The following is a 23,182-nucleotide window of genomic DNA, read 5'->3' as shown; positions in this document are numbered from 1 at the left end:
TCTGAACGAAGGGCTTGAAATGCTCCTCCTGGACCTCGGAGGGCCAGCCATGCAGCAGCCAGCATAGCACCTGTGATAAGACTGGATCTTTCTGTGTGAGGCTGCCAATCCGCTGGGAATGGAGTGGGGCCTCCGGAACCTCCTCCAGTAGCAGCACCTCCAGGGGTGGTGGCGTCTCAGCCATCGGCCGGTTCAAAGGCAAGCGACTCAGAGCATCAGCATTAGCCAGCATCTTCCCAGGCCTGTAGCAAAGTTCATAACTGTAGGCCCCCAACATCAGACTCCACCGAAGCATACACGGTGATATGATCTGGGGCATGGGCTTGGAGTGATGCAGGAGCCCCAAGAGTGGCTTGTGGTCTGTGTAGATGATGAACTGTAGATGATGAACTGTCTCCCTAACAGGTACTGGCTGAACTTCTTTACCCCAAATATGATGGCTAGGGCCTCCTTGTCAATCTGGGCGTAATTACGTTCTGTTGTTGAGAGTGTTCTTGAGGCAAAACTGATAGGCGCTTCCCGGCCATCTGGCTCTATGTGACCCAACAGAGCTCCCAGCCCGTATGGTGAGGCATCACACACCAACACCAATGGCTTGTTTTCATCATAGTGTGCCAGAACCTTATCTGCTTGTAGCAGTTCCTTTGCCTGTCTGTAGGCTGTTTCATGAGCTGAGGTCCAGTTCCACACTGTTGCTTGGTCTAACAGCCTATGCAGTGGCTCTAAGATTGTGGCTTTGCCCTTGAGAAAACAACTGTAGAAGTTTAACAGTCCGAGGAATGCCTGCAGTTCGGTCTTGTTCTTGGGGGTGGGAGCGCTCCTGATAGCCTCCACCTTCTCCGTAGTCGGATACACACCGTCTTTGTCCACTCGGAACCCCAAGAACTCCACCCCATTGGCAGCGAACACACATTTCTCCTTCTGAAGGCGTAGTCCTACCTCAGCCAACCGGCGTAGTACTTCCTGCAGCCGCTCATCATGGGCTTCCTGTGTCTTGCCTGTAATCAGTATGTCATCCAAGTAAGGCTGAACTCCCGGAACACCAGCCAACAGGGTGTCCATGAACCTCTGAAAGATTGCCACAGCCGTAGACACCCCAAACTGCAGCCTTGTGGCTCGGAAAAGTCCTCTGTGGGTGTTGATTGTCAACAGCTCGGCTGACTCTTCATCCAGGACCAGTTGCTGGTATGCTTGCTTGAGATCCAGCTTGGTGAACAGAGTGCCTCCAGCCAGTGTTGAAAACAGCTCTGTAACTGTTGGTAAGGGATACACATCTGGTAACACAGCAGTATTAACCGTACATCTGTAATCTCCACAGATTCGCAGGCCCCCATCCTTCTTTGCAATGGGCACGATAGGGGTGGCCCAACGGGAGTTCTTCACTGGCAAGAGAACTCCTTGGTTCACCAGCTTATCCAGGGCCTCATCCACCTTCTTGCGCAACGCAAAAGGAACTGGTCGCGCCTTGAAGAACTTAGGCGCTACCCCTGGGTCCACTTCGATTGAGACTGGCGGTCCCCGACAGGCCCCGAACTCACCAAAAACCTCTTCATAGTTCTCCAACATAGGCATTATGGGCTGTCGCTGTACCGTGTGTACTCCTGTCACTTCAATACCGAGGGGCTCAAACCAATCTCTGCCCAGAAGGCTTGTGCCCTGCCCCACCATCACATAAAGTGGAAGTGTGTCCTTGACTGCCTGATACTTAACTTCCACATGAATCATACCCAGCACCTGGAGTTGAGCTTGGGACCACTGCCGTAGCACGCCACTGACCTGAGCCATCGCCGGGGGTTCACTTGGCCACAGCCTATTGTAAGTCTCTTCACTTATCAACGAACACGCTAAGCCTGAATCCACCTCCATGCAGAGTGGTGCCCCATTCATGATCACATTTGCCGTGTATCCCCACCGTCCGTGGGGTAGCTGCTCAGCTTCCGTGGTATACACTGTGTACTCATCGTTGTCCTCCAGTGTCAGGGTGTGTGTCTGCGATGCTTGTGTTGGCTCTGCTGCAGCAGCCTGAGCTTTTTTCATGCAGACACGAGCTATGTGTCCTCTTTTCTTACAGAAATGACATACCGCTGACACAAATTTGCATGTAGTGGAACCATGGAGAGCCCCACAGCGGAAACATTTTCTTCCTGTCTCTTTAGTTGCCTCCATGTCTCTCGCAGCAGCAGCTGCGTGTGTGGTCTTGTGCACCTCCTCGGCGGCCTGAGATGGTGCTGCCTCTGTACGGAGCATACGTGTGTTCATCGATGCAGCCTCTGCTGCTAAAGCCTTCTCCTCGGCCAGTCGGAACATCAGGGCCTTCTCCGCTAACAGCTGTCTCTGCAATGCCGAGTCCAGCACTCCACACACAATCCGATCACGGAGCATATTGTCTAAATGGTCACCAAAATTACAATGTAATGAGCGTTTCCTCAACTCAGCAATGTAACTTGAAATAGATTGTCCAGGCTGTTGTTTACAATTGTGAAAATGGAAACACTGCACAATCTCTGAGGGTTTTGGGTTAAAATGTTTCTGCAGCTTCTCAATCAAATCAGCATAATCCACCTCACTAGGTTTACGAGGAGCCACCAATGAACGCAGGACGGAGTAAGTAGCAGCTCCGCATACACTTAGCAACACTGAGTGCTTCTCTTCTTTGTCAATATTATTGGCCTCAAAGAAACACCCCAGTCTTTCTGCGTATTCCTCCCATGAACTGTCCTTATCCCCAGAGAACTCTTCAATACGTCCCAAGGTTGTCATAGTTTTAATGTGCACTGTCCCTTTAAGATCCACGGACTTTTTTCTTGTTTTTATAAAAATTATTTTTCTCCTCCGGCCAGAGTTACGGTAGCTACACTCACGGTAGTTACCTGGCCCGCACAATACTCTGTCCACCGTCTATGTCGTAGCTAGCCAACTATCAAAATGCCGTTGATGTTGCTAGCTGAGTGGCCCGCGCGTTGCAATTTCCAATATCACGGCTGTAGGTTCGCATGTCTATCTCCGTCCTTCTAGAGAGTTCAACAGCCGCCTCATCGCCAGTATTGCATCTTGACCGAACAGTAATGAATAGAGGAGACGGAATGAACTTTTTACTATTTACTGAGTAAGTTGGTGGACATTACAGCACATTGTCTGCAAGGCAGAACCCGAAACTGAAAGTGAAAGACAAAGTAAAACCGAGCCCCCCAGCATCCCCTCCAGGTAACACCCGGGAACTGGGACAAACTTCATTGAAGCAAAACTCAAAACACAACACCCTCTATGGCAAGTATACCCTTTCTTAGGTAAGGAGGCCAAAACTGCACACAGTACTCCAGGTGTGGTCTCACCAAGGCCCTGTATAGCTGTAGTAAGACATCCTTGCTCCTATACTCAAATCCTCTTGCAATGAAGGCCAACATCCCATTTGCCTTCCTAACTGCTTGCTGCACCTGCATGTTTGCTTTCAGTGACTGGTGTACAAGGACACCCAGATCCCTCTGTACATCAACATTTCCCAATCTATCACCATTTAAATAATACTCTACCTTTCTGTTTTTCCTACCGAAGTGGATAACCTCACACTTATCCACGTTATACTGCATCTGCCATGTATTTACCCACTCACTCAACTTGTCTAAATCGCCTTGAAGCCGCTTTGCATCCTCCTCACAACTCACAATCCCTCCTAGTTTCGTGTCGTCAGCAAACTTAGAAATATTATATTTGGTTCCGTCATCCAAATCATTGATATATATTCTGAATAGCTGGGGCCCAAGCACTGATCCCTGCGGTACCCCACTAGTCACCGCCTGCCACCCCGAAAAAGATCCATTTATTCCTACTCTCTGTTTCCTGTCTGTTAACCAATTTTCAATCCATGCCAATATATTACCCCCAATCCCATGTGCTTTAATTTTGCACACTAACCTCTTATGTGGGACTTTATCAAAGACTTTCTGAAAATCCAAATACACCACATCCACTGGTTCTCCCTTATCTATTCTACTAGTTACATCCTCAAAAAACTCCAGTAGGTTTGTCAAACACGATTTCCCTTTCATAAATCCATGTTGACTTTGTCTAATCCTGTTGATATTTTCTAAGTGTTCTGTTATCACATCCTTTATAATAGACTCTAGCATTTTCCCTACTACTGATGTTAGGCTAACTTGTCTGTAGTTCCCTGTTTTCTCTCTCCCTCCTTTTTTAAATAGTGGCGTTACATTTGCCACCCTCCAATCTGCAGGAACTGTTCCATAATCTATAGAATTTTGGAGGATGACAACCAATGCATCCACTATTTCCATGGCTACCTCTTTTAGTACTCTGGGATGCAGGTTATCAGGCCTTGGGAAGTTATCGGCTTTCAGTCCCATTAATTTCTCCAGCACTATTTTTTTACTAATACTAATTTCCTTTAATTCCTCCTTCTCACTAGACCCTTGGTTCCTTAGCATTTCTGGGAAGTTATTTATGTCCTCTTCCGTGAAGACAGAACCAAAGTATTTGTTTAATTGCTCTGCCATTTCCTTCTTCCTCATTATAAATTCTCCCGTAAAGAAAAAGAAAGACTTGCATTTATATAGCGCCTTTCATGACCAATGGATGTCCCAAAGCGTGTAGTCACTGTTGTAGTGCAGGAAACGTGGCAGCCAATTTTGCGCACAGCAAGCTCCCACAAACAGCAATGTGATAACGACCAGATAGTCTGTTTTTTAGACGTTGATTAAGGGATAAATATTGGCCAGGACACCGGGGAGAACACCCCTGCTCTTCTTCGAAATAGTGCCATGGGATCTTCTACGTCCACCTGAGAGAGCAGACAGGGCCTTGGTTTAACATGTCACCTGAAAGACAGCACCTCTGACAGTACTAAACTGGAGTGTCAGCCTAGATTTTTGTGCTCAAGTCTCTGGAGTGGAACTTTGAACCCACAACCTTCTGACTCAGAGGCGAGAGTGCTACCCACTGAGCCACGGCTGACACAAAAATCAGACAAAAAAAAATTACACGGAGAAGATATTAGAACAGGTGACCAAAAGCTTGGTCGAAGAGGTAGGTTTTAAGGAGCATCTTAAAGGAGAGAGAGATGGAGAGGTTTAGGGAGGGAATTCCAGAGCTTCGGGCCTAGACAGGCCATGGATGCACACACAGAAAGCAGGGTCTGCATGTGAGGAGCAGCCTAGTAACTCCAGCAGTTGAATATTTGATTCCCAAAAGGACAGGTTAAAGTTGGAATCCCATAATTTTTCTCATTCATTTGCACAAATATCAAAGTTGTCAGGGTAGCATAGCAAGATTGCATATTTACACATTAAATGGAAAGTGAAACAAATTAATTTTCTACTTATTTGGCATTAATAACCTGTTGGAAGGCACAAGGAAATTGCTTCTGTTGCATTTAGTGTCGCAGCTCCTGATTAGTATAAGCAGGGCTTTATTCCCATGATGACAGCTAGTTGAACTGAACTCTTTCAGGTTTCTAGAAGCGCCCACGCTTTTTGACTTCATGGGTCACTTATCTGCATACCATGAAGTCTCTCGGGCCAAGTGTAAAGTTTAAATTAACGTACCCATTAATTTTCATATGTTCCCAGGGTGCAGATAGTAACAGATCTAGGTATTCTGATTATCCAACCAATGCACTAAGAACAGCCCATCCCAAACCTCCAGGCCCATGTCATTCAAACAGGACAAGCCAGCTTGTAAGAAGTATAAAGTGCAAATGGGACAAACGTTGCCTGGTCTTCATCGGCTGGCTTTTCCAGGGCTCACAAGCCATCCCTGAATTTTGCAAATCACTCCCCTGACTATTAACACTGGGACTGTGGAATAGGGGAAGCCATTTTAGACAGGTTTCGAAACAAATGATTGAAACTTGTCACTTGATTAGTCAGCCACAGGGATTCTGCTTATCAACATCACACACCTGGTTGTTTTGATTTTGCAATGCTATCCTAGAGGCATCGGAGAATTGATCCTGCTCCTGCTGGACTATTTGTCAAAGGACATGTGATAATTTCCACAGATACGGGCAGAAATGCAATTGACATATTGACATTGATCAGGGAATACTAGTGGGAGAAAGCATTGAGGATTGTTTTTGATTAACTTAACGTTTTCAGAATTTGTGCTCTGACTAGCAATATTATTTTAGATGCCACACAAAAAGATTGGAGAATTGCTCAAAGGGTAATTGATTCTCATCATGAAAGAAACAACTTAATCAAAATAGTTCTTAAGATTTTTTTAACCCATTGCATTATATTTAATTGTATTATTTTATTTCTGATTTTCTGGATGAATCTGAAAGCCGTAGTGAAAACATGGCTTTGTGGAATGGCCCAATAGTAAAGTCCTTCCTTTGTGGTATTGTAGGGTGGGGTTCTTCACAAGCAACTTGTAAGACCATTACTTCACGTTAAGGTGCTTTTATAATGCCGTTTGTTTAGTTTGGTTCGTGGCATCGGTGCACATGCTCCCTGTGTTTTCATTGTTGAAACCAGCTACCTTATCCCAACGGAAGGTAAACTACAGAAGCAGTAAGTGTAAAATCACCTTTTAAACAGGCTGATAGAGAACTCTTCAGAACACATGCTGTGCAGCCACTTTTCCTAGGCTGTGCAAGGGGTGCTGGTGGTGGGAACAGATCCATGACCTCCTGCTCCCAATTCATGGTGCACCATGATGTGAGATTTCTGGGGGCAGAGGCAGGACGATGTTATGCTTCGAGCTCATACGAACCGCAACAACAACCACCACTTATATGGCGCATTTAACATAGAAATCACCCAGGGTGCTTTACAGATGGAGGGGGGTTAATATGAATAGGTATGGGCCATGGAGGGATGACCAAAAGCTTGGTCAGAAAAATGAATTTTGAGAAGGTTTTTAGAAGTGGAGAGAAAAGCGTGAGGGAGGTTTAGAGAGGGAGCTCTGGAGAGTAGGGCTGAGGCTTCAACAATAGCTTGCATTTATATAGCACCTTTAATGTAGGAAAATGCCCCAAGGCTCTTCACAGGACCGCAATCAGCCAAACGAGGAGATATTAGGAGAGGTTGTAGGAATGTCTAGTTCCTATCAAGAGACTGAGGTCGACTCAGGCGATCAAACAAACGATGTTTAATGTAAAACTAATTGAGTTTAACAAACAGATGCAAGAGAACTACGAATACAGGTCTAGTCAGTTCGGAGGCTCCACGAGGACTGCTTGGGCGGTCCCGTGGCTGGCGTCATGACGTCATCACGTTTTTCCCGCCGGTGGGGGATCACGTGATGAACGGCGTGACGTCATCGCGTTTGCCCGCGCTCTTAAAGGGATCGCACTCTGTACATGCAAACAGTATATACAAAGATACAGACTCAGGCTGTAGTTAACATATTGTTAAAGGGAATTATATACATTTGATCGGAGTCCCTTAGTGGCTCCGCCACATGTGCCCCCCCAGAATTGTCTTTAACAGAAAAAGTGAAACGGCGAGGAGGCCTGACAAGCCTGTCAGAGCGACTTCTGTAGCCTTGGAGTGGAAGCTGATGGACGGCGGGCGAGCTGGCGGGCGGTTGCATTTGATCTGGCATGGCGACTGTGGGCGGTCGGCCATGTTTTGGCAGCTGTGCAGTCTCGACCGGGCGGTCAAGGTCCAAGTGTGCCGGCTTCAACCGGTCAACCGAAATGTGGTCTGGTTTACCTCCGATAGCCACCGAGAAAGTTTTGTCTCCCGGCTCTAGCACACGGAAAGGACCAGTGTAAGGGGCCTTGAGCGGACCCTGATGAGCGTCATGGCGGATGAACACATATTCGGCGTTCTTCAGCTCTGCTGGGACGTGGGAGCTCTGAAAGCCGTGATGCGACGTTGGTACTGGTGCAAAACACCTGGCTGCCTCCTGGTGGCTGATGAGTTGATTGGATGCGGACCATGGCTCTGTTGGAGTCGGAAGGAAATCCCCTGGTACACGTAGCGGCTGGCCATAGATGAGCTCTGCTGAAGACGAGCGAAGATCTTCCTTGGGTGCTGTGCGACGACCCAACAGGACCCATGGTAGCCTATCCACCCATCCAGCGCCTTGGAGGCTGGCCTTCAGTGTGGCTTTGAGCGACCTGTGAAACCGTTCGCACAGGCCGTTCGCCTGTGGATGGTAGGCTGTGGTGCGATGTAGCTTGATGCCAAGCCCCTGAGCCACTGCGTTCCAGAGCTCAGTGGAAAATTGCGGTCCACGATCAGAAGAGATGTCCGCCGGTACCCCGAAACGGGCGACCCAAGTGGAGATGAATGCCCTGGCTACGTCTGCCAAAGTGGTGGATGACAAGGGAACTGTGTCTGGCCATCTAGTGGTGCGGTCTACCAGCGTAAGGATATGTGTAAACCCATGAGAAGGTGGAAATGGCCCCACCAGGTCCACATTCACGTGATCGAACCGTCGCTCCGGAACAGCGAAGGTGGCCAATGGAGCTTTGACGTGACGCTGCACCTTGGCCTTTTGGCAGACCACGCAGGTGTTGGCTCAGTCGCGGACATTCATATGCATGCCCCGCCAAACGAACTTGGACGACATCAGCCTTTGCGAGGCCTTCATGCCAGGGTGTGACAACCCGTGTATGGCGTCAAACACTTTTCGGCGCCAGGCGACCGGCACGATAGGGCGAGGATCTCCTACAGAGACGTCACAAAGTAGCGTGGTGCCTGCGGCGTGGAATTTGACGTCGGCCGCTTGGAGGCTAGAGGGGCTGGTTCGGTAAGCTTGCACCTCTGGATCCGAGGCTTGATCCGCAGCCATGAGGGCATAGTCGATGCTGAGCTGGACTGCCTGAACGGTCGCACGGGAGAGGCAATCCGCCACCAGGTTGTCTTTACCAGCCACGTGCTGAATATCAGTAGTGAATTCGGAGATAAATGTTAACTGACGCTGTTGTCAGGCTGACCACGGTTCGGCAGTCTTGGCCATAGTGAACGTTAGTGGCTTATGGTCGACAAAAGCAGTGAAAGGACGTCCTTCCAGCAAGAACCGGAAATGGTGGATGAAGATACTGTACTTCCGCTCGTTTCGCCGTAGTTGACGGCTGAAGAACGCCAGCGGTTGCCACGTTCCATTTACCCACTGTTCCTGCCCTGCGCCGATGGCGTAGTCTGATGCGTCAGTGGTGAGGGCGATGGTGGCACCTGGCAGCGGGTGCGCAAGCATGGTCGCGTAGGCGAGGGCGCTTTTTGTGTCAACGAACGCCCGGTCCATGTCGACCGTCCAGTTTACCGGGTCCTTGCCAGACTTGCCCTTGAGGGCCTCGTACAGGGGCTGCATGAGCAGAGCTGCCTTAGGCACGAAGCGGTGGTCCCGAGGAACTCCTGCAGGGCCTTGATGGTCTGCGGGCGCGGAAAGGATGTCATCGCCTCTACCTTTGCTTGCAAAGGCACCGCTCCCTCCGATGTAATGCGATGTCCCAGGAAATCAATGTGGGGCAGACCAAACTGACACTTGGCCGGGTTGAGAATCAGGCTGTGTTGGCTGAGCTGACGAAAGAGGGTGCGTAGGTGCGCTATGTGTTCCTCCTTATTTCGACTGGCCACGAGGATGTCGTCTAAATAGACGAAAAGGAACTTGAGGTCCCGCAGCATGGAGTCCATGAGGCGCTGGAAGGCCTGGGCAGCATTCTTCAACCCAAAAGGCATCCTCAAAAATTCAAAAAGGCCGAATGGGATGATGACTGCGGTCTTCTGCACGTCCTGCGGGTGTACCGGGACCTGGTGGTAGCCTCGGACCAGATCCACCTTGGAAAACACGGTGTTCCCAGCCAAATGGGCAGAGAAATCCTGAATGTGGGGGATCGGGTATCGATCAAGAGTGATAGCGTCGTTAAGTCACCGATAGTCGCCGCATGGCCGCCATCCGCCACCAGGTTTCGGTACTATGTGGAGAGGCGAAGACCAGGGACTATTGGACCGGCGAATAATCGCCAGGTGTTCCATCGTAGCGAACTCCGTCTTCGCGACCGCCAGCTTGCCGTGTTCGAGGTGCCGAGCCCGCGCGTGGACCGGGGGGCCGGTGGTAGTGATGTGGTGTTCCACACCATGCTTCATGGCCGTAGAGGAGAACGTAGGTCTGGTCAGGTCTGGAAATTCACCGAGCAGGCGAGCGAACTTGTCCGGAGTTGAGAAAGCGCAGGAGACGGTGCGCGACATGGTGGTACCACGGTGGCAAGGAATGGAGTGAAACATGGCCGCGTTGATCAGCTGCCGGTTCCTCACATCGACCAGGAGGCCGTTGGCGCACAGGAAATCCGCGCCGAGGATGGCTTGCGAAACCTTGGCCGTAACAAATTCCCAAACAAATCGCTGGCCGCCGAAGCACACCTGGACCCGCCGTTTGCCGAAGGTCCGGATAGCTCCGCCATTAGCCACTTCGAGTGAGAGGCCATGCCTCCTAGCTTGAACATCAATAGCGGACGCTGGTATAATGCTGCACTGTGCGCCGGTGTCGCATAGGAATCGCCGACCAGAGATGGAATCGATGATGAACAACAGCTTGCCAGAATTTCCGATTGCCATCGCAGTCGCGGGGCACCCGTCAGACCCATTCTTCTTTTGCCGGGGTTGCAGTTGTTTTTTTTCTTTGGGAGAGAAGCTGCAGGGAGGGCGGCAACATCTGGCTTTCGCGACAAACCGCGCGTGGTAGGAGCACAGCCCCGAAGGTTGAGGAGCTGGGGTGGCGTCTGTGGGGGATGGGTGCCTCGTGGCAGCGCAGTACTGCTGCATCACCGTGAAAATCTTGTCTGCTTCGGCAGCAAGCGCTGCGCAGTCTGAGACTTCGGACCTGGCCAGGGCAGCTTGTACTTGCTCCGGTAACTGACTGAGGAAGAGCTCCCTAAAGAGGAAGCATTCTGGCTCGGAGCCAAGGAGCGTGAGCATTTGGCTCATGAGCTCAGACGGCTTGGAGTCCCCAAGGCCGGGCATAGCGAGCAGTCGGCGGGCGCGCTCCGACTTCGTGAGCCCGAAGACCTGTAACAACCGCGCCTTGATTGTTTCATACTTGCGGTCGTCCGGGGGGGGGGTTCTCAAGCAGGCTGATGATCCGCGACGTGATGGAGCTGTCGAGTGCGGAGACCACATAAAAATATCGGGTCTGATCCGCAACGATGTCCCGTAATGCAAACTGGGCTTCGACCTGGATGAACCATGCGGTTGCTTGTTGCTCCCAGAATTGCGGTAGCTTCAATGCAACGGCGTTCGTTTCCATGCTTCGTTCCTTCTGTGAAAACCGTTCGCAAAAGTCGGGGTCACCAATGTAGGAATGTCTAGTTCCTATCAAGAGACTGAGGTCGACTCAGGCGATCAAACAAACGATGTTTAATGTAAAACTAATTGAGTTTAACAAACAGATGCAAGAGAACTACGAATACAGGTCTAGTCAGTTCGGAGGCTCCACGAGGACTGCTTGGGCGGTCCCATGGCTGGCGTCATGACGTCATCATGTTTTTCCCGCCGGTGGGGGATCACGTGATGAACGGCGTGACGTCATCGCGTTTGCCCGCGCTCTTAAAGGGATCGCGCTCTGTACATGCAAACAGTATATACAAAGATACAGACTCAGGCTGCAGTTAACATATTGTTAAAGGGAATTATATACATTTGATCGGAGTCCCTTAGTGGTTCCGCCACAAGGTGACTAAAAGCTTGCTCAAAGGGGCTGGTTTTAAGGCATATCAAAGGAGGGGTGAGAGGCGGAGAGGTTTAGGAAGGGAATTCCAGAACTTAGGGTCTAGACTGGTGAAGGCACGGCTGCCAGTGGAGGGGCAAAGGGAGTGGGGGGATGCACAAGAAGCCAGAGTTGGAGGAACACCAAGATATCAGAAGGTTGTAGGACTGGAGGAGGTTAGAGTGATAGGGAGGGGAGAGGCCATGGCGGGATTTGAACACAAAAGATAAGAATTTTAAAATCGTGGTTTGGTGGACCAGCTCAGTGACCACAGGAGTAATGGGTGAGTAGGACTGGGATGCAGGTTAGGATAAAGAGTTGGAGAGTTTTGAATGAGCTGAGGTGTACGGAGGGTGGAAGATGCAAGGCCTGCCAGGAGAGCAATGGAACAGTGAAGAGAGGAGAGAATACAGAAAAGGCCAGAGAGTGTGGGAGTTGTTGAGAAAAATCTATCTTATTGGCCTTCGTTGCAAGAGGATTTGAGTACAGGAGCAAGGATGTCTTACTACAGTTATACAGGACCTTGGTGAGACCACATCTGGAGTACTGTGTGCAGTTTTGGTCTCCTTACCGACAAAAGGATATACTTGCCATAGAGGGAGTGCAGCGAAGGTTCACCAGACTGATTCCTGGGATGGCAGGACTGTCGTATGAGGAGAGATTGAGCCAACTAGGCCTGTATTCACTAGAGTTTAGAAGAATGAGAGGGGATGTCATTGAAACGTAAACAATTCTGACAGGGCTAGACAGACTGGATGCAGGGAGGATGTTTCCCTTGTCTGGGGGGTCTAGAACGAGGGGTCACTGCCTCAGGATATGGGGTAGGACATTTAGGACTGAGATGAGGAGAAATTTCTTCACTCAGAGGGTGGTGAACCTGTGGAATTCTCTACCACCGAAGACTGTGGAGGCTAAATCACTGAATATATCTAAGAAGGAGAAAGATAGATTTCTAGATGCAAAAGGCATCAAGGGGTATGGGGAGAGAGCAGGAATATAGTATTGAGATAGAGGATCAGCCATGATCATATTGAACGGCGTAGAAGGGCCGAATGGCCTACTCCTGCTCCTATTTTTCTATTCTATGTTTCTATGTTGTCCTGTTTCTCTGCGTTATCATGTTCAGTGCCTGATAGTTCTGTAGATAAGGTAGGTTACATGATGTCTTTGCAAAACAGCATCATGAACCAAGCATGCTGACACACATGATCGGTTCATCATGTCTTGTGTGCATTGTGTTGCAATGCAATGTTTCTAGGCTTGCCCCCTTAGCTGGATTTTGACAGCCTTCCGGTAAGCCCAGAGCATGGCCTCACTATAAATGCAGCAGAGCGTTGCTTTGTTGACCTTTGTGCTGTAGCTGATGTTCCTGGACCCTAAAGACAAGAACAACTGCAGTTGAACAGCTTTATTAAAGCACATGGAGTTCAGCATACATAAAGCCATCCTGGCCCCTATCCCCTCCTCACTGCCCCCAAGAGTGTGTACCTACATCTTGTGTTCTCCTTCCCTCCCAAGCATACGTGTAAACAGTTGGTAGTGCAGTGGTTATTGTTGGATCCGTGGTTCAGTGGATACGCTATTCTTAAATAATCACACGGATGCTGTACATTAACAAATAACAGGTCTTTACTGGAGGAGGGTAATCTCTAGACTGGGGGTACAGAGGCATACGCAAAGCTTATATACCGGTGTGCTCACTGCCGGTACTACAGTATACAGGAGCTGTAAAAGTAGTTCTGACTTAAAGGCACATACACTACAATTCCTCCCCTTTTAGATTAGTAATACCCCTAATATTCAAATAACAATTAACATTTCAACATGTACATTAAACAACAAAAGTCCATTTATAGATTTAGTCTTTGGGGCGGCTTCCTGACCCTTTCGGGATAGCGCCTTTCCAGAGGTTCTTGTTCTTGGTGCAGAGGCGATTCTGACCCCTTTTCATCGGGTAGTTCATCGGGTTCCACTGCTACTGGGTCTGAAGTAGATGCTACCTGTATGTCGGGTTCATCCCCAGGTACTCGAGACATGGGGTTGACGCGTTCCTGTGACGCTAAGATCTGATCGACGTGGCGTCTCACAGTGGCCTCTCCCCGACATCCACTGTGTACATTAATGGGCCCTGCCTTGTACATATCGTTCCGGGTTGCCACTTCTCTGTTCGATAGTCACGGGCCAAGACTGGTTGTCCTACATTGAAGCTCCTTGTCGGCTTCTCATTGATGTGCTGGAATTGTTTGTCCTCAACATTTCTTCGCACATTTGGTCTGAGCAAGTCCAGACGAGATCTCAACCTTCGGTTAAAGAACATCATGGCCGGGGTCTGGTTGGTAACTGCATGTGTCGCGTCTTGGTAGGCTAATAAGAAATTGTCCATCTTATGCTGTAGTGGAATTTCATCGTCGCACATGGCCTTTGTCGCCTTCTTAAAGGTTTGTACGAACCTCTCAGCCAATCCATTTGTGGCTGGATGATACGGGGCGGATGTGTAATGCCTTACCCCATTCCTTTTCATGAATTTTTGGAACTCGCCGGACACAAACTGTGGTCCAATATCAGAGCAAATCTGCTTTGGCAAACCATTTCTGGCAAATATGGTCCGTAGGACTGCAATCGTTTTCTCTGTAGTGGTTGAAGACATTTTTATCACCTCATTCCACTTTGAATGAGCATCCACTGCTATTAAGAACATTGAGTCCATAAAGGGACCAGCGAAGTCAATATGCACCCATTGCCATGGAGGGGAGGGCCACTCCCATGGGTGTAGAGGGGCATGTGGTGGTGCATTTTGGACCTTCTGGCATCCTAAGCAGCTCTTCGTTAGGTCTTCGATTTGTTAATCGATTCCCGGCCACCACACATAAGCCCTAGCAAGGCTTTTCATTTTCACTCCCCCCAGATGACCTTCATGTAGCTCATTTAGCACTCTCTCCCTTAACTTGGGTGGAATCACCACTCTGGATCCACACATCACTGTCCCCTGGCATACTGACAGCTGTTCTCTTCTGGATGAGAATGCTGGCAACAATGAGTCGCCATGTGTTGGCCATCCCCTCACCGTCAATTCATATACCCGTGACAGCGTCGGATCATTGCGGGTCTCATTCTCTATATCCGCGTTTGTTACTGGCAATCGTTCAATTATTGACGAATAAAATATCTCGATAGGGTCCACTGCTGGTGCTTCCTCCACAGTAGGCAGTGGCAGGCACGATAACCCATCAGCGTTCCCATGCTGTTTCGTGCCTTTATATTCTATTTCATATTGATTCGCCCCTAGAAACAGGAACCATCTTTGTAACCGCTGTGCAGTCATCACTGGAACGCCCTTCTTAGGATTAAAGATGGAGACAAGTGGTTGGTGGTCAGTCAGCAAGGTGAACTTCTGCCCATGCAGATAGTGGTTGAATTTTTTTACTCCCCATACTAGGCTGAGGGCCTCCCTGTCAATCTGGGCGTAGTTGCGCTCGGCTGAGGTTAGTGACCGAGACGCAAAGGCTACTGGCCTCTCCAACCCGTCTGGGAATTTGTGCGACAGCACCGCTCCAATACCGTAGGGTGATGCATCACATGCCAAACGAATTGGTAGTGCTGGGTTGAAATGGGCCAACACCTCTTTTGATGTGATCAATTCTTTACACTTCTGGAAAGCTCGTCTACGTTCGTCATACCACTTCCATGGTACCCCTGTTTGCAGTAGAGTGTTCAGCGGGCCTAATACCGTAGACAAATTTGGTAAGAACTTGTGGTAGTAGTTTACCAGCCCGAGGAACGACCTCAGTTGTGACACATTTTCCGGTGCTGGAGCCTTGACTACTGCCTCAATCTTGTCAGGGGACTTATGTAACCCCTCTTCATCGATGACGTGGCCACAATACGAGATCTGTTTCTGGAAAAACTCGCACTTCGATTAGCTCGTAGCCCATACTCATTTAATCTGGTGAGCACCTTCTCCAAGTTGGCGAGGTGATCACCGTCATTTTCGCCCATGACCAAGATGTCGTCCAAATAACACTGGGTCCCTGGAATCCCTTGCAGGACCTGATCCATCGCCCTCTGCCAGATAGCCGGAGCCGAGGCTACTCCAAACACCAGCCGGTTGTATTGATAGAGACCTTTATGAGTGTTGATCGTAAGGTAATGTTTGGAAGCTTCTTCTACCTCCATTTGCAAGTATGCCTGGGCTAGATCAATTTTGGTGAAGCGTTTACCTCCAGATAGCGAGGCGAAAATATCCTCAATTTGTGGAAGCGGATATTGCACCGTGTGAAGGACTGGGTTCACTGTCACCTTAAAATCCCCACAGATGTGGACCTTCTTTGGTTCCCCAGGCGTATTACTCAACGACCTCTTCATTACAGGAACGATGGGTGTCACCCACTCGCTCCAGTCCACTTTGGACAGTACTCCTGAACGTTCCAACCCTTCCAGCTCTGCTTCAACAGTTGGTCTGATCGCATAAGGCACTGGTCTGGCCTTCAGAAACTTTGGGCTTGCATTTTCCTCTATTTTAATCATTGCTGTTATTCCTTTTAGTGTTCCTAGTCCCTCCTGGAACACTTCTTTTGCGTCAGTTAGCATTTTTGACAGTCGTCCAAGGTGTGACGTCGTCATCCTTTTTGGCCTCAACCTTCAGTGCCTGTATGGAATGCCAATCTAATTGTATCTTCCGGATCCATTCACGTCCTAGCAGTGGTGGTCCTCCATTTGGCAATACATATATATCCATTTTAGGTATCTCCTGGCCTTTATATGTCACTTTCACCCTTATTTTTCCTTTGGGGTAGACTTTTTGCCCCGTATACGTCTTCAAGACAATCTCTGTAGCTTTCAAGGGTATGTGTGAAAATAGCCGCTTGTAGTCTCTTTGATTTATGACTGTTAGAGCTGACCCTGTGTCCAATTCCATTTCCACTTGGACTCCGTCTATCTTGAGTGTAACCCAGATAGTCTGGTGATCCTCCATTTCGGTTACTTTATGTAGTTTCAGACAACCCAGCTCCTTGCTTCCGGAGTCTGTGTCACTTTTCTGTTCGTCTGAACCACTGTCCATCACGTGGTGTACCTTTTTGTACTTCTCCTGTGGAGATTTCTTACTGTTGGTTTTCTTCCCAGACCTGCAGACTCTTGCTATGTGTCCTGCTTTCCCACACTGTCTGCACACTTGGTCCTTGAACCAACAATCTTTCTGGTCATGTGTTGTTCTGCCGCAGCGGTAGCACTTCCCTGTTCCATAGGACATTTCATTGGTGCCATATTCTTGCGGTCTCCGTTGTATCTCTGCAGCGCCCCTTGCGGCTGCTTTGTGTGATACTGCCACACTGAAAGCTTTGTCCAGCGTAAGGTCCTTTTCTGATAGAAGCTGTTTCTGGGTTCCTTCACTTTGTAGCCCACACACAAACTTGTCCCTTAACGTATCTGCTAGTCCCGCTCCAAACTGGCAGTGTTTCGATAGCTTGCGCAGTTCTGTTAGGTTCTCAGCATTGCTTTCGTCTTTGTGTTGGTTCCTTTTATGGAACTTAAATCGTTCTGCTACCAGCAGTGGTGTGGGGTTTAAGTGGTCCTGTAGGATTTCTACTATGCTTTCAAAATTCTTGTTTACCGGCTTCTCTGGGGTTATTAGATTTCGCAGTAACCCATAAGTTTTTGCACCCATGGAATTTAACAGAACCAGTGCTTTATTAGCATCTGGCACTTCATTCGCCCTGCAATACACCTCAATACGTTCCACATATGTCGCCCAATGTTCGACTTCATTGTCGAACGTAGAGATACTGCCACTCTTCTGCATCCCTGGGTGTGATTTAACTGTCAAAAATGGCGTCTCCCGCACTTCCCCTTCTTCTCCGCTGGCACAAAATGGCGTCTCCCGCGCTTTCCTTCCTTCCCACGCTCGCCCTTCTTCTCCGCTGCGGCTTCTAAAAATGTCGTCTCCCGCGCTCTTCCTTCTTCTCCGCGGCTCAATGGCATCTCCCGCGCTCTCCCTGCTTCTCCGCAGCTCAATGGCGCCTCCCACGCTCTTCCTTCTTGTCCGCGGCTCAATGGCGTCTCCCCTTTCTTCGCCCCGCGGACCCTGTTCAGCCCGTGAGCACTGGCTGTGCTCTGCGCATTCTTCTTTTGATATTTTTCGACGCCGCTCAGTCTAGAACCCGGCTGTTCCTTACCCTCTCTCTCTCCGGTTTGGTTTTTTTCCTCGACGCCGCTCGGTTTTCAACCCCCGGCTGCGCCCTGCGCTCTTCACCCTCTGTCTTACCCCGTCGACGCTGCTCGGCTCTCTCTCCACCGTCGGTCGGCTCCAGCCGCCGCTGCTCGGGAAGGGTCTGCGCTGGACCTGTCGTCGGTCTCTTACTGCTTGTTGTGGCTGGGGAACCAAGCCTGGCTCTCCACAGCCTCCCCTGCGAAGTTGGATCTCTGCCTGACTGCTGGGCGGTTGCTTGTGGTTGACGCCCGTGTTCCTGGCCTCGACTATTTTTTTTTTTCTGTTGCAGGTAGATTCGAATCGACACTCGTCGCCACTGTTGGATCCGTGGTTCAGTGGATACGCTATTCTTAAATAATCACACGGATGCTGTACATTAACAAATAACAGGTCTTTACTGGAGGAGGGTAATCTCTAGACTGGGGGTACAGAGGCATGCGCAAAGCTTATATACCGGTGTGGTCACTGCCGGTACTACAGTATACAGGAGCTGTAAAAGTAGTTCTTACTTAAAGGCACATACACTACAGTTATGTCACTGGGCTAGTTAATCCAGAGGCCTGGACTAATGATCCAGAGACATGAGTTCAAATCCCACCACGGCAGCTGGGGAATTTAAATTCAGTTAATTAAATAAATCTGGAATAAAAAGCTAGTGTCAGTAATGGTGACCACAAAACTATCGGATTGTCGTAAAAACCCATCTGGTTCACTAATGCCCTTTAGGGAAGGAAATCTGCCTGATCGGGCCTATACGTGACTCCAGCCCCACAGTAATGTGGTTGACTCTTAACTTCCCTCTGAAATGACCCAGCAAGCCATTCAGTTGTAAAAAAAAAAAATGCTACAAGAATAAAACCGGATTGACCTGGGCACTGGCTATGGACATGATAATGGCACACCCAGCCCAGTCGACCCTGCAAAGTCCTCCTCACCAACATCTGGGGACTTGTGCTAAAATTGGGAGATCTGTCCCACAGGCTAGTCAAGCAACAGCCTGACAGAATCATACCTTTCAGCCAAAGTCCCAAACTCCACCATCACCAACAGAGGCGGCGGCACACTGGTATACAGTCGGAAAGGAGTGGCCCAGGGAGCCCTCAACATTGACTCTGGATCCCATCAAGTCTCATGGCTTCAGGACAAGCATGGGCAAGGAAACCTCCTGCTGATTACCACCTACAGATCTCCCTTAACTGATGAATCAGTACTCCTCCCTGTTGAACACCACTTGGAAGAAGCACTGAGAGTAGCAAGGGCACAGAATGTCTGGGTGGAGTACTTCAATGTCCATCACCAAGAGTGGCTCAGTGGCACCACTGCTGGCCGAGTCCTGAAGGACATAACTGCTAGTCTGGGCCTGCGACAGGTGGTGAGAGAACCAACACGAGGGAAAAACCTACTTGACCTCATCCTCACCAATCTACCTGTCCCAGGTTCATCTGTCCATTACAGCATTGGTAGCAGTGACCACCGCACAGTCCTTGTGGAGACGAAGTCCTATCTTCACATTGAGGACACCTTCCATCGTGTTGTGTGACACTATCACCATGCTAAATGGGATAGAGTCATAGAGTCATAGAGTCAGAGAGTTATACAGCACAGATAGAGGCCCTTCGGCCCATCGTGTCCGCGCCGGCCATCAAGCCCTGTCTAATCTAATCCCATATTCCAGCATTTGGTCCGTAGCCTTGTATGCTATGGCATTTCAAGTGCTCATCCAAATGCTTCTTAAATGTTGTGAGGGTCCCTGCCTCCACAACCCTTTCAGGCAGTGAGTTCCAGACTCCAACCACCCTCTGGGTGAAAAAGTTCTTTCTCAAAGCCCCTCTAAACCTCCCGCCCTTTACCTTGAATCTATGCCCCCTAGTTATTGACCCTTCTACTAAGGGAAAAAGCTCCTCAGCATCCATCCTATCTATGCCCCTCATAATTTTGTACACCTCAATCATGTCCCCCCTCAGCCTCCTCTGCTCCAAGGAAAACAAACCCAATCTGCCCAGTCTCTCTTCATAGCTGAAGCGCTCCAGCCCTGGTAACATCCTGGTGAACCTCCTCTGCACCCTCTCCAACGCGATCACATCCTTCCTGTAGTGTGGCGACCAGAACTGCACACAATATTCCAGCTGTGGCCTAACCAGTGTTTTATACAGCTCCATCATAACCTCCTTGCTCTTATATTCAATGTCTCGGCTAATGAAGGCAAGTATCCCATATGCCTTTTTTACCACCTTATCCACCTGTTCCGCCGCCTTCAGGGATCTGTGTACTTGCACACCCAGATCCCTCTGACCCTCCGTCTTGCCTAGGGTCTTACCATTCATTGTGTATTCCCTTGCCTTGTTAGTCCCCCCAAAGTGCATCACCTCGCACTTTTCCGGGTTAAATTCCATTTGCCACTGTTCCGCCCATCTGACCAACCCATCTATATCGTCCTGCAGACTGAGGCTACCCTCCTCGCTATTTACCACCCTACCAATTTTTGTATCATCCGCGAACTTACTGATCATACCTTTTACATTCATATCCAAGTCATTAATGTAGACCACAAACAGCAAGGGACCCAGCACCGATCCCTGTGGTACCCCACTGGCCACAGGCTTCCAGTCACAAAAACAACCTTCGACCATTACCTTCTGCCACTAAGCCAGTTTTGTATCCAATGTGCCAAGGCACCCTGGATTCCATGGGCTCTTACCTTCTTGACCAGTCTCCTGTGCGGGACTTTATCGAAGGCCTTACTGAAATCCATGTATACCACATCCACTGTGTTACCCTCATCCACACACCTAGTCACCCCCTCAAAAAATTCAATCAAATTAGTCAGACATGATCTTCCCTTGACAAAGCCATGTTGACTATCCCTGATTAATCCTTGCCTCTCCAAGTGGAGACAAATTTTGTCCCTCAGAATTTTTTCCAATAATTTTCCTACCACTGATATTTGGCTCACTGGCCTGTAGTTCCCCGGTTTTTCCCTACTTCCCTTCTTGAATAATGGTACTACATTAGCGGTTCTCCAGTCCTCTGGCACATCCCCTGTGGCCAGAGAGGTCCTGAATATATGTGTTAGAGCCCCCGCAATCTCTTCCTTTGCCTCACACAGCAGCCTGGGATACATTTCATCCGGGCCTGGGGATTTATCCATTTTTAGGCCAGCTAAAACTGCCAATACCTCCTCCCTCTCGATATTAATAGGTTCGAGCATATCACAGTCCCCCCGCCCTATTTCTATGTCTAAATCGTCCTTCTCCATAGTGAAAACAGATGCAAAAAATTCATTTAGAACCCCTCCTACATCTTCCGGCTCCACACACAGATTGCCACTTTTGTCCCTAATGGGCCCTATTTTTTCCCTAGTTATCCTCTTACCCTTAATATACTTATAAAACATCTTAGGATTTTCCTTTATTTTGCTCGCCAGTGTTATTTCATGGCCCCTCCTTGATCTCCTAATTTCTTTTTTAAGTATCCCCCTGCACTTTTTGTTCTCCTCTAGGGCTTCCTCCGTCTTTAGCCTTTTGTATCTGCCAAAAGCCCTCCTTTTTTTCCTAATCCATTCTCGTATATCCCCTGACATCCAAGGTTCCCTGTGGTTTTTGGAACCACCCTTGACCTTTACGGGAACATGTTGCCATTGTATGATCTCAATCTCCCTTCTGAAAGCCTCCCATTGCGCCGATGCGGATTTTCCTACAAATAGCTGATCCCAGTCCATTTTGGCCAGATCCTGCCTTATCCTATTAAAATCGGCCTTCCCCCAATTTAGAACCTTTATTTCCGGCCCATCCCTGTCCTTTTCCATGACCACCTTAAATCTCACCATATTATGGTCACTGTCACCAAAGTACTCACCTACTAGCACTTTTTCCACTTGGCCGGCCACATTCCCTAGAATTGGGTCCAGTACCGCCCCCTCCCTTGTAGGACTTTCTACATGCTGGCTCAAAAAGCTCTCCTGGATGCACTTTAAGAATTCTACACCCTCTGAGCCTTTCACACTCTGACTATCCCAGTTAATATTGGGGAAGTTGAAATCCCCCATTATTATTACCCTATTATTTGCACATTTCTCTGAGATTTGCCTACATATCTGTTCCTCTATCTCCCCCTGACTGTTTGGAGGCCTATAGTACACTCCCAGCAAAGTGCTTTTTGTTTTTAAGCTCCACCCATATGGCCTCATTAGAGGAACCTGCTAATATATCATCCCTCCTTACTGCAGTAATTGACTCCTTAATTAATATTGCGACACCCCCTCCTCTTATACCTCCCCCTCTGTCTCGCCTGAAGATTCTGTACCCCGGAATATTGAGCTGCCAGTCTTGCCCCTCCCTCAACCATGTCTCCGTGATAGCAACAATATCATACTCCCATGTGTTTATCAACACCTTCAGTTCATCCACCTTATTTGCAAGACTCCTTGCATTAAAATAGATGCCATCCAGCCTTGCCCTTATATGTTTGCCCTGTCTACCAAGCTGACTTGTTTTTTTCTCTATAATTGGCAGCACATCACCCCCTATTTCAGCTCCCCTCTGTATCCCATCCCCCTGCCAAGTTAGTTTAAACCCCCCCCAACCGCGCTAGCAAACCTCCCCGCAAGGATATTTGTCCCGCTCTGGTTCAGGTGCAACCCATCCGACTTGTACAAGTCCCACCTTTCCCAGAAGCAGGCTCAGTGATCCAGGAAAGTAAAACCCTCCCCCCTACACCAACTCTTTAGCCACGCATTCATCTGCTCTATCCTCCCATTCCTATACTCACTAGCACGTGGCACTGGGAGTAATCCAGAGATTACAACCTTTGAGGTCCTGCTCTTGAATCTGTTACCTAGCTCCCTAAATTCTTGATGCAGGACCTCATCCCCCTTCCTACCTATGTCGTTGGTCCCAATGTGGACCACGACCTCTGCCTGCTCACCCTCCCCCTTAAGAATGCCCTGCAGCCGCTCAGTGACATTCCTGGCCCTGGCCCCAGGGAGGCAACAAACCATCCTGGAGTCACGTTTGCGGCCACAGAAACGCCTATCTGTTCCCTTTACGATAGAATCCCCTATCACTATTGCCCTCCCACTCTTTTTCCTCCCTTTCTGAGCAGCAGAAGCGTCCCTGGTGCCAGGAAACTGGCTGCTGCTGCCTTCCCCTGGTGAGTCATCCCCCTCAACAGTATCCAACTTGGTATACCTGTTTGAAAGGGGGATGTCCGCAGGGGTTCCCTGCACTTCCTGCCTGCCTCTGTTGCTCCGCCTGATGGTCAACCCTGTGCAGCCCTACCCTGAGGCGTGTACAACTCGCTAAACATGCT

Source organism: Somniosus microcephalus, chromosome 16 (assembly GCF_052327205.1).
Source record: "Somniosus microcephalus isolate GS21.2 chromosome 16, FLI_Smic_1.0, whole genome shotgun sequence".
Taxonomy (NCBI): domain Eukaryota; kingdom Metazoa; phylum Chordata; class Chondrichthyes; order Squaliformes; family Somniosidae; genus Somniosus; species Somniosus microcephalus.
The sequence above is the reverse complement of the archived record's forward strand: the minus strand, read 5'-3'. Positions refer to the sequence as shown.